Raw genomic sequence first — 17,003 nt, 5'->3', positions numbered from 1 at the left:
TCTTAAGTACAGCCTTGGTTATAAACCCTGGCTTTATGTTGGGCATTATGACCCGTCCGGCGGTAAACCGCCAGGACACTTTCAACTTGTTGTATGCAGGAACAGATTGAATAAACTGCTAAGGATTATAAGCAGACATAGCATATCTTAATCATGGCGGATTAATAGTGTCATGGAAAGTGAATATGCACGATGGCATAGCAGACCAAGCGTTTAAACTAGCCTATTACAAGGCGCTTTGATGCCTAAAAGGATAATTGTTTTCAACAAGTGTTGCAGTATGCAGAAAGCTAAACCGGCTTCCGGTTCATGACTCTTCGCCAAGCTGACTTGACGGCTGTGGATCATCCTGCGCCGGTTCATCCACCTGCTCTCCACCGAGTGGCTGGAAGTCAATGGTTGCCCAATCGATCCTAGTTAGGGCTTGTAATACAGCTTCATCACTTATAAGTGTGGAGGGTTCAACATCAGGGGCATAGGTGTGCTTACGGATTGGCGGGATAAGATTTTGTGCATCATAAGTTGGTGCAGTAACCCGTTTGTTGTTGGCATCATAAATCGACTGATAGTGTGAAAGATCAGTTTCTTCAGCCAATTTGCTAGCTAGTGGAAGCATTTCCCTTGTTATGGCTCGGAGGTCGTCATTATCAAAGTCTGAATCGTCCGCCTTTATGCTTGGATAGCCGTTTCCGATATCGGCCGGATCAAGATCAGGTATCCATGCTTTGGCCCGGGTTAATGCAGTAAGAGCACCTGCCCTGGCAGCCGATTTCTTCAATTCTTCAAACCGGGCAGGTAACATTGACAGCCTTTCCAATGTCCCCTTGATTAAAGTTGGGGGCGGCTTGTTATGAGAAGCGGTACACATGATCCGTTGCGCGCCGGTATATAATTGCTCTATAAGAGTATAGGCAGCCTTCAATTTCTTCTGCATATCAGAGCCCAGATTGGTAATGCGAGATCCTGCATCGTTACGAACGTCGGCAAACCGGCAGTTTATGGGACAGTACATGTTAAAAATGTATAATAAGGATACTTACCAAACACAGCAGTGGTCATGGCACTTATTTGCCGCTTCAAGCCAGTCAGCTCTTCTACCACCGGATTAAGGGCTGCTTCTGCATCCTCAGCCCTCTTTTGCAGTGTGGTTTTCTCTATGTCCCAGTCTGCCCGTTCCTTCTTGAATCTTTCCTTCAGTTTCTCCATGGCTGTTAAAGCGTTGGTCAGCCCTTCTTTATCCTTGGAAGTCTCTGATTGTTGGGACTTAATATTTTCATGAAGGTCGGCGATTTGGGATTCTTTCTTGCTAAGACCAGCCTGCAAGTAATGTATAAATTATGAGGTCGCAGCATATATTTGAAGTCCCAAGCACATATCAAGTTCTGCACTTGGCACTTGGGGGCTAATGCCTGTTTGCTTTTGATCAAAAAGTTTTTATAAGTCCCAAGCTCAATACAAGTATTATTCTTGGCACTTGGGGGCTAATGCATATTTGCTCAAGTTAACACAAAGGATGTTATTCTATCAATCAGCTTGGTGGTCAATTGGTTTACAAAAATGTTCAACAAGAGTTCGCACCTTATAGGCTAAAGTCCCGGTTCATCTTTAAAAGATAAACCGTCCCTTGGGGGCTAGGTAGGCAAGGTTGAAGTATTACAAAGTCCCAGTTTATATGGACATGATAAACCGGCCCTTGGGGGCTACTGGAGTTGATATTATAAATTGGATATAAAGGAAGAATAGTTATGCAGAGTTAACAGCATTTACCTCATATCGCTCCTTCATCATGCTCACTAAACCGGCTTCATAGTCGCGGCTTGTGTACAGGCGGTTTAAAAATCCAGAATGAATGTCTTGGGCGTTGAGGTGGGCATAGCTTGGCAAATCAGTTTTCCACTTGCCCTTGTCCATAGCAGAAAGTTCTTCCTTGGCACTATGCTTTGATAAAGCGATAGGATTGCCAGGGCTGGTGTGGCCGACGTCGGTAATCATAATATCATCTGTGTTGTCATCAGCAGCTTTGAGTGGGCTTGGCGGTTTATCAGCAGCTCCGACTGGGCTTGCCGGTTTATCAACATGGCCTTCTTCAAGATCAACTTCCCTTTGTTCAGCCGCCAAGTCATGATTTTGCGGTGGCGGATCATCGAGAATAGCGTTAGCATTTCTGTCCTCCGGTTCTGGAGTTTTCTCCGGTTCAGTGGCTGTATTATCATCAACCGGTTTATTCAATTTGGCCTTTTTGCTGGGTCTGGCCTTGGCTCTGAAAGGAATGAACATAAAGGTTAGCATGATAAGCAAGCGCAAGGTATAAAGGATTAGTTTAATATACTTACCCATGAACAGTTTTCAGCGGTGGAAGTTGTGTCCCTGTTGACTCGCTAGAAGATGAATGAGATGTTCCCTGATAATTTGAGTCAGACGGATTAAGAGGTTGTCGGAAATAACCTGCCTTGGGATAAGATGTGTCAGGAATATGTGAAACCTCTGGGCGGCGTTTACGAACCGGCGTGTTCGGTAAACCGGATGAAGTGACCACCTGGCCACTATGTCGGGTTGTGCGGCGAGCTTCGTGTTGCTACTTCTTCAAAAGAAAGTTTGGATCCAAGTGAGCTAGGGGCTGAAAAAATCTTACTTTCCGGTTTGCTTGACGGGTTTTCCATGTTGGCAGAGGATATGAACCGGAGGAAAGAATAATTACCTCTACATCGTCAGCATGGCTAGCTTCAGCGTCATCCTGATAATAGTCATTGTCAATGAGGTGTATGAAAAAGGAGCCAAGAGAATCAAGTTCTACCTCTGATTCCGGATTATCAAGATCTTCGTCAATGTTCAAATCAGTGGACTCGGTAGTTTTCTTCTTGGCAGGTTTTTTGATAACCTTAATCTTGGGGCGAGGTGTCTTAGCCGGTTTGTCCTGTGGCTTCTTCTTCCAGAATGGGTCATCACCCTGACAAAGATTGACAAAGTTATAAGGGAATATTTAAAAGGACCGGATTAAAACAAGAGTTATATAATTCTTATAGCTGGCGGTTCATTGGAAACGCAGAAGGGACTAAGTCCTGTTTTGCTACAGACAGCCACCGGTTCATCCAGTATCTTTTTAACAACTTCTGTAATTTCAGCCTCAGTTAGCTGAATGTTGATATGCCGTTGAGGATCTTTCAAGTCCCCTGTGTACTCACACATTAAACCCGGGCGACGGCTTAAAGGCAGAATGCTCCAGGATATCCAGCAACGAACAAAGTCAATGCCTGTTAAACCGTTCGCAATAAAGGCTCGAAGCTTTGAAAGCTGTGGTGCATACTTGGCTCGTTCCTTGGCACTAAGTCATTGGGGAAATGGATGTGCATTGGTAAGCCGGTGAGCGCGATAACCCGACAGAGGATTCTCGTCAGCTGGAGACGTATCTCGGCAATAGAACCAAGTCTGATTCCAGTCTTTGGGGTGACTATGATGTTTGGCGTGAGGGAAGCTGACATCTTTCCTTTTTTGAATTGAAACCCCGCCAAGTTCAGTATTGGGCCCGTCAATAAATTCAGTCCGGCGGTTTAAATAGAAGAAGTCTCTGAACAGCTCAACGGTGGGTTCTTCTTGCAAATAAGCCTCGCAAAACACTTGAAAATTACAAATATTGGACACGGAGTTAGGTCCAATATCTTGAGGGCGGAGTTGGAAGCTAGCAAGCACATCACGGAAATTTTTTGATCCGGGAGGGCTAAACCCTCGACCCAGATGGTCAACGAACACAATTACTTCTCCATCCTTGGGCTCAGGAGGATTTTCTGGACCAGGGGCTCTCCAGTGGATAACTTCCTTCTTTGCTAAAGCGCCGGTTGCAACGCACCCGTTCAGTTGTTCTTCAGTAACCCGGGAAGGAACCCAGTTGCAAGCATAAAAAGACTTGGCCATTTGTTCAACAACCTGAAGGAAGGTTTGTGCCGGTTTAAGATTCATGATTGGCAAGCATAAAGTGTTACAGGTTAAGAGACAGTTGTTAAAGCACGCAGGATTGTTAAACCGGAGGGTGATGTTATCAGAATTATGATGACAAGCGATTGGCGGTTTATGAGGGGACTAATGGTACCTGGCGGGTTATCATTCTCTAAAAGTTAAACTGCCTACGTTAGTATTGAAGGTACAGATCTGAAATAATTAAGTGATTGAAAAACAGGTTTCACAAGTTGGTATTACAAATCTGGATCTACCACACGTCAGAAAATGGAAAAATATTCAGGGTTAAATATTCTGGTACTTGAACAGTTGAAGGATCCAGATGGGATTTTCTACTTAAATGAGATGCACTAATGGAAAGAAGGGCTACGGGTATTGTTGTACGGGGTAAAAGTCAAGGTTTGAGTCAAGAGCTATTTCGCAGCAATGAACACCGACGAACACCGATGAACACTGAAACCCTAATAGCGGATCTATGGCGGAAAGACAGAAGACTTACTGATGCTAAACGAACAGTGGAGTGGCGCCGCGATTCTCTGGTACGATCAGGGTGATGCAGCGGCCGGAGTTGAGGTCGAGGACGAAGACTTGGCAGCGGCGGCTGAGCTTGAGCGCTAGGTCGACGCGAGGAAGAAGTTGAAGTGAAGAGGCACGAGGGGGAAAAGTAAAAATGACCCCTGGTCCTATTTATAAGGAGAATGGATAAGTGGCAGGCGCGGGAATCGAGGAGGTCGAAAAATGGATCTGTAGATATACAGACGCCTCGATTTTCGAAGATTCATTAAAGGAGAAGTATTAAAAGATTTGGGTTCTATATCAAGTTAATGGCAGATGACGTCATGGCGGATTATCATGATCTTTGAAGATGACGTCACGGCGAGTTACAAGATTTTCACGAAGGTGTTGACAAAGGAATTCTCCTAAGTACTGAAGATTGACATGAACAAGTTCAAATCAATCTGGGGCCTACTATTGGGGATATAACTACTAAGCATAAACCGCCCAGGAGGGGCCAGGTTATACTCATTGTAAGTTATTCATATTGAAGCCCACAAAGACTGGCGCTTTATGGAAGAGATCTAACACGAAGGCCCAAGGCCCAAAGGCGGATTAGGGCCCGTAAGTATAAACCGCCATATGATGTGTAACTTGTGTTGTAAGATAGGAAAGGGTAGAAACCGAGCCGGACACGTTTATGAGCCGGCCGGGATTCTGTAAACTGTCGGGCGTCAACCTGTGTATATAAAGGGACAACCCGGCGACGGTTTAGGGACAAGAAACAACAGGTCGAGAGCCAGGTAAAGCGTATTCGCTCCCCGGTCATCGAAACCCTAGCAATTCCACCTCAACTGGATTAGGCTTTTACCTTCACCGCAAGGGGCCGAACCAGTATAAACTCCTTGCGTCCTTTGTCCCGCTTTAACCCCTTTAAGCTAACTACGTTGTGATGGCTCCACGACTAAGTCCTCACACTAGGACATTTGCCGTGACAAAACCACGATAGACATCGTACGGTCACTGGAGCTAGAATCGTGCATATTGACTAAGTTGACAAAGCCCTCCGTCCCCGTCAACTTAGTAGGCCCACAAGTCAGCCTCCCACTATACGGGGTCCCAGCTAGCAGGGGGAGTATTCATTTTTTCGTGCGTAATAAGGAGGCACTTCCTTGCGTGCGAAGATATAGCTGGTGGGTCCGAGCTGTCAGCGACGGTAACATTTATTTCGCGAAATACAGAGGCCCTTTCGGTGGGTCCCAGATGTTAGGTGGAGGAATCATTATTTTGCACGTAATAAGGAGGCATTTCCTTGCATGCGGCCGTGGACCCAGCTGTCAGCCTCTCCACGTACAGTCCACTTCAGATGCATGTCCGTCGTTGACCACGTTGACCAGGCCACGCCGAGAGCACCAGGGCGATGGACGACGGCGAGGCCTACGAAGGGAACGACAAGGAGCCAGGGAAGACTCGACAGTTGTTTCCCACGCAGAGGGGAGTACGACTGTACGAGGGTTTACTGGTTCGTCTGCCGTCGCCGGAGAATAACAACTGGTGTGGGTGAGTAGAGGGATGGCTAGGCCAGCGATGGGAGTACGGTGGGGCGGTGAGGCCTGCGCGGCAGCACAGCCGGCTGCTGGGAGGAGGGAGCAGGCAGTCCCGCCGGCGCTTGTTTGAGCGGCTGGAGCAGGAAGAGCAGAGATTGAAGAAGCACGACGGCCGTTGGATGGACATCCAACAGTCACTGCTTGTGCATCAACCTTTTTTTAGGAAAGCCTCAAATATGTGGAAAACAGCATACATCCCATCTGCCATTATTTCTAATAATTTACAGCCCATTTGCTAATTCTTAAGGTTTTTTTTGGAGCCCATATTCTTTTTGTTAGCATTAAAGCCCATATTACGGCCACGGTTAAAAAATTATACGAAATTTTGCATATTTCGGTGCGGTCCGAACTGTTTTTAATCCCGAAATTTCGAGTCACATTCAAACTGATTTTAAAAATAAATGTATATCAATATAAAATCCAACAAATTGTCCACGCATAAAAATCAATGCAATTTAAAATCTCAAAATGAAAAAAAGAAATTTGAAACTAATTGCCGGTTTGATGTGTTTTAAATTTACAGCCTATTTCTCATTACTGATAGGCCATTTTCTTGGCCAGCCGAATGAAGCTCTTCTCGTCTTGAAAGATTTGCAGCCCAACAGGCCTGACAAAACGATTTACTTGGCAAATCACAAAAAAACTGGGCTAGCCATTTTTAGAAAGAAAAAAAACTACTGGGCTGGTCTGTGGTAAACATAAAAGAGAAGGCTGTCTAGACAGGCCAGAGTGCCCCGCACAGCCCAGTTGACACCCTGCTTCCGTCTCAAAAACAAATTAGATAAATGCCACTCCAATTATGGCGATTCATAAAAATGCCACTGCAATTTCCAAACTTTGAAAAATGCCACTGCAATTTCCAAACTTTGAAAAATGCCACTGCAATTTTTGCAAACTTTGGAAAACGCCACTGCAATTTGCAAACTTTGAAAAACGCCACTCCAGACTTCGAAAAATGCCACTAGAAATGACATGAAATGGCATTTTTCAAAGTTTGGAAATTGCAGTGGCATTTCTTGGAAACGCCATATTTGGAGTGGCATTTATCAAATTAACCCAAAACAAAAATAACTGGGCGAGCTGCTGGGTCCCTGGTGTCAGCCGCTCATTGTGCAATTCTCTCGTTTATTGACTACGTTGACAATGGCATGGGACCCAGATGTCAGAAATCCATTAGGAGGAGCCATTTTTTTATTGGCTTGAAATAAGGAGACACTTGCTTGCGTACTGCCATGACCTTGGCAAGTCCCTGCTGTCATCCTCTCCACGTACAATCATCTCCTGATTGTGTACGCGTCAACTTGGTAGGCCCACAAGTCAGCCTCTAAACCCATGGAGGACCAATACAGCCCATTTAAAAAAATAACAACCCATTCCATACGTTCAAACGGAAAGTTCAACATTCAGAGAAAAGTAGCAGGTCTGATCCACATATAGAGTACTGAACTTCCACGTTGACAACCATCATAGCCAAGTTAACTATCTACTCCCACTAATACTCTAGTAGCGTACAAGTACTAACTTACCCTTAGCTAACTAGACGATGCCGGCCGCCATCTGCGGTACACGCTAAACGCCGGCGCCGGCGTCCTCCTTCTCGTCTCGGACTTGCCAGACGTGCGATAGGGCGCGTTGCTCAGGCGCGTTGGCCCTTTCCATGCCGGCGTGGTCCACCGAAGCTTCGGCTTCTAAGCGGGAAACTCACTTGACGAGATGGTAGTAAAAATCGGCGTCGCGAACGTGTGCGTTCCCGATAGCCTCCAGGGCTATTTGCCGGGCGCCGGCCTCCACGTAGTCGGCCCAGGTGCGGGCGCTCTGCTCGCGACTCAGGGCATCGGTGCGCTGCTACTCCATGTCCCGCTGGCGGCGCAAATCGGTGATACGCTGCTCCTCCGCCAAGCGCTCGCGCTCCAACAACTCCTGCTCCTCCGCCAGGCGGTCGCGCTCCAACAAGTCCTCGATCTCCGCATTGCCATCTAAAGACCGATAGAATGCCTCCTCCCTCCGTCTGCCTTCCGGTGAAAAACCGAACACTAGTTCCAACGGTGACCGCATCCGGCCTCGCCTATCGCGGACGGGCGGGGGCATGGCGGACATGGCGAGAGCGAGGATAAGTGGCGAGCGACATCGGGCCGGTGGGGGCTTATGAGGATAGGGCGAGTTGGGTCACGGTGCCACCGAAGAAGGCCGGGAAACAGTACTTATAGGCGGAAGGTAGCGCGACGGTCATCGGAATTCAATGCATAAGCAGGCATGGCTTAGCGCACCAGCTTGCCGTGGAAAACTAGAGAAACTGAAATTATGACTGTGCCGTCCCGTCCCATCCGTGCTGGGTCGCACGCCGGCATGACGGTCAAACGAGTGCACTCGAATCATCTCCCTCCTTGTCAATAATGATTCCACGGATTTAAAAGGCCCACAACAATTAAAGCGCATCTTTTTCGCATCAGTTAGCTGCCTTAATTACGGACGGCTGCATGCAGGCACTCAGAATCCCTCACAGCCAGTACGCGGAGCAGCATGCAACGAGTCGCAGCCGAGGGCATTAGTTGATGAACTTTAGCTGGGAGATAAGGCATTTGCGAACGTTTTCGCTGGCAGTTTCTTCAGATTCGCGTGACATTTTCTTTAGAGCAGCTTGTCAGTTCCTTCAGAGGTAGGCATTTTTATTCAAATAACTGCCACTTCGGATCTTGCGTCGCAACTAAAACTGCCAGGAGCGCATTAGTAGGCTAGCTAGTGATCAGTCAGTAACTTGTAAACACTGAGCGAATAGAAATAAGGAACTGTTAATGCATCTCAATGATTCACGGATCATATACAAATATGTAGCTCCAAAAGCAAAGATCAGCCACTTCGGATCTTGCGTCGCAACTAAAACCAACTAGTATGATTCCCATACATAAGATCAACATGTTAATGTATCTCAATGATTCATAGATCATATACAAATATGTAGCTCCAAAAGCAAAGATCTAGAAAAAACATCTGTTCTTCCTACTAACATGGATGCTTCTCTTGGCCAACATTCAGTACAGACTGAAAGACAAATTTGTTTGTGAAGTCTACAATTCCTCTTGCAAACATAAGTGGTTTCACCAACAGCTGGAACCATGAGAATGAACCACACATGATGGAGGAACATCCACTACACACTACAAAAAAATACACTTCCGTGATGATACGTGTTTGTCACAGTAGGTCACGTTTTCTGTCATGCATGTACATCCATGACAAATTTATGACAGAATCAAGATAGTCATACCTATGCTGTCGTAGAAGTGTTCCATGACATTACCAAAATTATCATCACGGAAGTGTCCACTTCCATCACGATAAATCGCGCGTCACAGAAGTGCTTTCATCAAGGGTGCCCGACACATGGCATCCACCGTAACGGAACGATGTAAAGCTATCGGGTCTGGTTTTGGATCCGATAACCCGTTAACAGCCCTGCCCAATGTGGATTTTCCACGTGAAAAATCATCATTGGCTCGAGGAAACACGTGTCGGCTCATCGTTGGGACAGATGTCATCCACTCATTGGACCCAAAGCGCCTATGATACGTCGACACGTGGCATGGCCCAACAGAGGCCCATTCCTGTGAAAAGGCCGGCCCGTTTGACTTGGTCAAAAGGTGGGGGGCTGGCCCACGGCAAGCCTGTTAACGGCATGTTCGCATATAGCCCATTTACAGCCTACTAACCCAGGGCCCGTTTACGGCCTATCCGAATTAGGCCCAGTAGCGTCATCTGGGCCGTCCAATATAATTCCAGCCTGTTTTAACTTCCGGCCCATGTATGGCCCATGACGTATTTCGGCCCATATGAGTCCCTTTGTAACTCTTGGCCCATTAATGGCCCGTGGTGAAATCAGCCCGTAATGAAGAGTGTATCGCTTTATACCCATTAGCGGCCCATTATTCCATTGGGTCGTTTCCAGCCCGTGTTACCTTTCGGCCTTCTGAGGGCCCATTTATTCTTGGGCTCATTTCCAGCATTCGGTTACTTACGGCCCGTTACTGGCCTTTTCTGCTTGTGGGCCAAATTCAGCCCGTGGATACAGTAGGCCCGTTTGTGGCCCGTTAATCTGTTGGGCCATTTTCATAGCATCATCAAATACGGCCTATTAACAGCCCGTTATGGTCAGCCCATAAAACGTACGATTTCCACTCTAGCCCGTTTACAGCCCCTTATACGGCCCGTACAAGGCCCATAGATGAGACGGCCCGTAGAAGGCCCATGGATCCTACGGGACGTAGAAGGCCCATTGACCCGATGGCCCATAGAAGGCCCATTGATCTGACGACCCATATAAGGCCCATGGATCCGCTAGCCCATAGAAGGCCCATGGATCCGACAGCCGATAGAAGGCCCACGAATCCGACGGCCATAGAAGGCCATGGATCGTCTGTCGCGTAGATGGCCCATGGATCGTATGGCCTGTGGAGGGCCATGGTCACTACAACGTTTGGGCGAGTTGGCCCCCGTTTGAACGATGTAGCATCTTCAAAGAATTATCCTACTCTATACTATCACCTCTAAAAAACATACACTATACAATGAAGAGACTAAGGCATAGAAACGTAGAATAATCCTACACTATACAATAAAGAAATTACATCCGATTATACCCACTGGGCATTATGGTTTGGCACCAGTGATAATAAATCATACACAAATAGCAAATTACATACACTGGGCAAATACAGCTCATACATCATGGACGCGCATCAACATAACTTACCATTTGAACTATAATCTCTTCAGAAAATAGGATTGGCCGGATTTAGATAGCACAAATTTTAGTCTGCAAAATTTCCAATTCCTTCGTTGTTACCTCAGTATCTTGTTTCATTTTTTTGACTCCTGCATCTAATACCTACATGTCCAGTCTCAACTTGTTGATTGTACGTTCAGAATCATGTACACGTTGTCTTGCCACCTCTAGTTGATGCTCGAGAACATCAGCACATTCCAATTCCAATCCATAATCATTCGGTAATGGCCATGCCGCACTGCTCGCAGATCTTTGTGTTGATGTCACTTCATCCTGAAATGTTTCTGTAAGTACACATGACTAGGGCAAAAATATAGTTACAACAGTGAAGCGAGCAAGATAGACTATTTTGTACATGGCAAAACAGGACTAACAATAATGTTACACGTCATGAAGCATAAGCAGGTGATATTTTAAAAATTATAAAAAAGGTAGTCTGTGCAGCCTGCATACAGAAATCTCTCTTAGCTCACCAGAGGAGCATGATGTTGGGGCCCAATCCAAAACACAAACAAGTTACAAATTTAGACATCACGTTTCGTAGAAGTAAGCAAGCAGTTGGCCATTCTGTAGCTCAATTAAAGTCTTAGGGAGCATAATGAACAGCAGAGGATTTCATACAAACATACTATAGCAAGCAAAACTATGCAATCATTAGCCTAGTATAAACTAGATTGTGAGCCTCATTCAATAATAGTTGGTTAATAGACTTCAAGCTTCAGGCACCCTTCGGCAGAGTAATTAATGGTAAGGCCTTTAATTATGTCAACTAATAGTTATACAAGTACCCAACATCAGGCATCATTCTTTGGGCATCTCATTAACTGAGGACAAATAAAGCAATTGAAAAGAGCAAATTAACTATGCTTGAAACAAACAAGGAATTGAACTGTTGAGTTGGATACAGTGACTTACCTTAACAGGTTGAAGAGGCTCAGCGCAGCTCCTACTTCTCTTGCAAGGCTCCTTCCTAACATCTTGTACTTGGAAATCATCAATCTTATCTTCATTGCACCCCCTCTGCAAGGTGACACAAACTAGTTACTTGTCTCCTTGGAAGATAAATATGCATACTTTCCAGTCTGTGAACACAAAAGGATGAGATTATAACAAAACAACACCACATAATGAAATATGCCGCATCTCTTGCACTTGCACACAATGAAATGAGCATTTACTATGTCTGCACTATGTAAAAACTAGGCATATCTTCGAACTGGATCTCCAGGTACTCTTGGAGAGCCTACTTTAGTGTACAGCCAAACCTTTATGTCACCTATGAGTTAGAAAAGGCCCCACTACAGCAGCCCTTAGTGTTTAAATCGTTGACAAGCTCTGTTAGAGTGTTAGGTCAAGAACAGCAAGTAATCAAAGCAAACAGTCCTAGTATGGCTGGCTGATGCAAACAAGCAATTGAACAGATGTGTGAGGAAATCTTACATATCAAGAAAAGAAGCAAAGAAGGACGCTTAAAGACCATCACTTGACTGACCAGATTTAAGGGGCATTTAAACATCATGTGCAATGTATGAACTAACATAAACATTGCATATTCCAGATTCTACAATGGAATGCACATGTATTAGGTTATGCCATGTATGATGATGCCTAAATGTACACTATAGCAGGCAGGAGTGATTCATCATTGCACGCACAATTGAATTGCAGGTTAAGGGCCAGTTCTATTCCGCCTTTTCAGGGCTTATTGTCAAAATAAGCCATAAAAGATGTAAAGAAGTCATTTTTGAGTTATGGGCTTGGGCTTAACTAATTTTGCTTTGGAGGGGGGTGTTTCGGGTAGAACCTCACTAAAAATTGAAGGGAAGGGGAATAGTGAAATGACTCTGTTGTCTGCCTATATTACACTCAAAATGCAACTGGTGACGCCCGCGTCACACCTCACCCTCAAGTAAAAACAAACACGCAAGCGTTCATTGCCCTGCCCGCTTGCATCTCCTCTCCCCTTTCCCTCTACCTCGATCCCCTGCCTGCAGCACTAGGGTTCCTCCAGCAAGCCGTCGCCACTGGTCCCATCTGGCCTGGTCCTCGACGATGCTCTGTCCAGCTAGGCTACATGGCCGGCGGGTAGGGGCAAATCTCCATGGTTGCTCCTCCCTCTGGTGCCGGCCCTCATTCTCATGGTCTCCAGCAGCTGCTCCACTGTGGTTCGTCCAACGCACTACTCCGGCAGGCGGTGCACAACTACGGTTGATGCCACACTGCGGTAGAAGGCACCTTATTCCCCCTCCCCACCTCCCAGGCCATGGCCTTGAGGTGCTGTTGAAGGATGAGCTCATCCAACAAGGTGAGGATCTCCTCTGATTTTTTGCCAAATTTTCATTCTGATCCACTATACGATGAATTGCTATGAGTTGCTTCTGCTGCTGCTATATGATACATTGCTATGAGCTGCTCCTGCTGCTGCTATATGATGAATTGCTATGAGTTGTTGCTGCTGCTATATGATGAATTGCTATGAGCTCTTCCTGCTGCTATATGATGAATTGCTATGAGCTGCTGCTGCTATATGATGAGTTGCTATAAGCTGCTCCTGCTGCTGCTGTATGATGAATTGCTATGAGCTGCTCCTGCTCATGCTATATGATGAATTCCTATGAGCTGCTCCTGCTGCTGCTATATGATGAATTGCTATGAGCTGCTCCTGCTGCTATTATATGATGAATTGCTATGAGTTGCTCCTGCTGCTGCTATATGATGAATTGCTATAAGCTGCTGGTGGTATATGATGAATTGCACACTGCTGCTGCTGTTGTATGATGAGTTGCTATGAGCTGCTGCTGCTGCTATATGATGCTTTCAGGTGGTGCTGCTATATGATAATAACCAGCCACTTGGACCATCGAATTTCAATCAATAATTGTTCTTCATTTAAATGTGGGTCATGCGTTTTTGTTTAAATTAGGCAATGGGATCTCTATGGAAAACATTAACCAAAGTAGACTGTGCCAAGTAGATGGTATCTTTGTATTTGCATTTTGAGCAAATAGTGATGGTTTGTTTTCCTATCATATTAATTACTGCACTGGGTTCAATTTGTGATGTTTGCAAGTCAAATTAATTTTCATATGGGCGACAAAATGAAAAATATAATGCAATCTAGACTTTTCACTGATCATACCAAAGATAAGCTGAAAACACAATGAAAAGAACTGGTTGGCTTATTACATGGAGCTTATATTCACAGGTGCTTATTTTCTTAGGATAACTTGTAATAACTGTCCCTAAGAAACTTGGCCAATAGAACTGACATACAAATAACATGTCACGATGATTGCAATGGAGGAGTGATGTACCATAGCACACTGTATAGGCTCACCGCTGGCTCTCCTTTTTTTGCGATGTTCCATGAAATTGCCACATACATCTTGTACTTTTTCATTGTGTAACCCTATCTGCAAGTGGACACGGCTAATTTCAGACATCTCTACATGATAATACATTGCATATCCCTTGCGCATATTTAAACCACCAATTAATGATTGTGTGCGTAGCATAAACTAGCCATGACTCTATGTGCTGGACTAGCAGGCACTCTAAGGGAGCCTAATGTAGTGTACTGGAATTCCTACATGCCACCTACGATTTTGTGTAATGTACTGCCTCTGTTCCTAAATGTATGTCTATGTAGAGATTCCAGTATGGACCACATACAGATGTATATAGATGCATTTTCGAGTGTAGATTCACTCATTTTGCTCCATATGTAGCCTATAGTGGAATCTCTAGAAAGACTTATATTTAGGAACGGAGGTACGAGGTAGTATCATGTATGACATCTACATATCTAATTTAGCAGCCAGTAGTAGAAATCATTGTCTGCACAAAGGGATTACTGGTCGAAAATCCTAGCAAAGCACGCTGGCAGGCACAAAACAATACAAGAGAGAGAGACACGCTTACAAGATCATAGCAATGCCTCGGTCCAGGATCTTGGTTGGCCAAGTTGTTAGATCTAGAAGAAACATCATCCTTGTAGTTTTTGCCAGCTGCATAACAGGTAACAGCAACCTATTAGCATATTTGAAGTACATCGGGCAGGTGATGCTGGACGGGTTTAAAGGTGACAAGTACCTAGGCCGTGGCGGGTGCTTGGCATCTTGCCAGACGGTGGGAATCAGGTTAGAAACATCAAGGGTGATGACGCTGCAGCTGGCTGTCGGGGTCCGGTAAGGAGATCTAGAACCGTCGAGTAGGGTGTTTGTGGAGCGGCTCCGGTAGGGTGGACTACGGTCTGGGCGAAGCGGATCTGTGGCCGTGGACGAGGGCGTAGGTGAAGCTGCTCCGGTGGTTGGGTTAAGGATGGTGTCGATGATGCAGATATGCGGCCGTGGATGGGGCGTCAGAAGCTGCTCCGGTAGGTTGGATGAGGGTGCGAGGAAGCGGATCTGAGGCCGTGGACTTGTGAGTTGGCAAAGCGGCCCTGGTAGTGTTGAAAATGGTATAGGCGAAGCTACTCCGGTGGGGTTGACGATGGTGTCGGCGAAGCGGCTCCGGTAGGGTTGAGGATGGTGTCGGCGAAGAGGATCAGAGGCCGTCGACCGGGGCGTCGGTGGGGCGGCTCCTGGGGTGTGGACGAAGCGTCTCCGGTGGGGAGTACGAATGAGCCGCTGCAGATGCACTGCGGTTGACGAGAGTACCGGTGAAGCAGATCCGGCGCCATGGACAAGGCCGACACTGAATGGGCTGTGGTACAGTGGTGGATGAGCAGTCTACTTGTTTCTAGGGGAGGTGGGAGGGGTAGATGCGGCCGCAGAAGCAGATCCGGCGAGGTGGACGCCGCTGGCAGTCAATGGGCTCTAGTACGCCGGTGGATGAGCAGTCTAGGGTTTCGAGAGGGGAGGGGAGAAAGGCCGATGAAGTACGGACGGCGTGATGTGAGATGCTCTGGTGCTGTGGAGTTAGTCGTTTTTGCGGGAGGGGGAGAGGAAATGGGGGTGTCGTGTAGTGGGGGGAACCAGAAGTTACCAAAGCAGCCCCGACTTATTATGTAGATGAGGGCGGTATTGTAACTGTTGGTCTCCGTGCACTAAGGACAAAAGGGGAATTTCGCATGCTAAAGACTAAGGTGGCGGAAATTTTAGAAGGAGGCGGGAGATTTTACCGCCCGCGGGATCGTTCGTATCCAGTTTCAACTAATTTTGGACCGTGCTAGCGGGAAGGTCATGCGAGACTGTGTACACGGGGCACGCGTCAGCAGTTAATAACTGGTGTGAAGTCCACCCCAGAAAAAAAGACAATAACTCGGGATGATGCGCCAATAACTTGGACGTTCACACGGGCGCGGCCAATCATATGGGTGTAGTGGCGCGTTCACAAAAAAAGGGATCAAACGCTCAGCCTATGTATTTCTCGTGTAAATAGATAATTTAGTGCAATTGGTTATTTACTTTAAACATAATGCATTGACGTGTTAGTGTAGAGGCGCACAAAAAGAAATGGATACTGTAGTTCGCTACTTAAAAGTGTTACCTCATATGATTACATAGCCTCCATTTCATAAATTGCGTACCCGTTGAATTCATATATGAATATTACATATATTACTTCATAATAGAACCTTAAATCATCCAAGACTAATGATTTTGAATGCAAGAGTAACAATGGTGCATGTACATGATAGCTACATTGGTTGTTTGAAGAAACATCACTGTAACTTTGGCATGCACAACTAAAAAGGTTTATTTAAATAGAAAAAAATGTGATATGTGAGTGTCCAATCTTTATAGCATTGAATCGATATTGTACCTTTGCCCATGATACAAAGTAGATATTGATTTATGTTCAAGCGATGCACGTCCACGATCGCTAGATAGTGATACGTGAATGAATTGTGCAATCTCTCTCACATGCATACATATCTCATTTCCCTGTGGGCATCGGAATCACACACACGCACTTCGTGTATTTCTCTCCCTCCGTCAAGGTTAGAATTCGTCTTTCTACCCCGTCCTACAAGTCTCTCACACAGAAACACACACGCTCTCTCTGTCGAACACGCCCACCCCTTTAATTCCGCCCACCCACAGCCACTAATGTCTCAAAGTATAATAATGTCTCTCACACATATGCCTAAGGTTAACTCGAGTTCCGGAACCATATGAGTACATACAATGGGATTCCAACAGAGCACCTTTTGTTTTGAGATTTCG

This window comes from Aegilops tauschii, chromosome 2, assembly GCF_002575655.3.
Source record: "Aegilops tauschii subsp. strangulata cultivar AL8/78 chromosome 2, Aet v6.0, whole genome shotgun sequence".
Taxonomy (NCBI): domain Eukaryota; kingdom Viridiplantae; phylum Streptophyta; class Magnoliopsida; order Poales; family Poaceae; genus Aegilops; species Aegilops tauschii.
Note: the sequence above shows the minus strand (reverse complement) of the source record.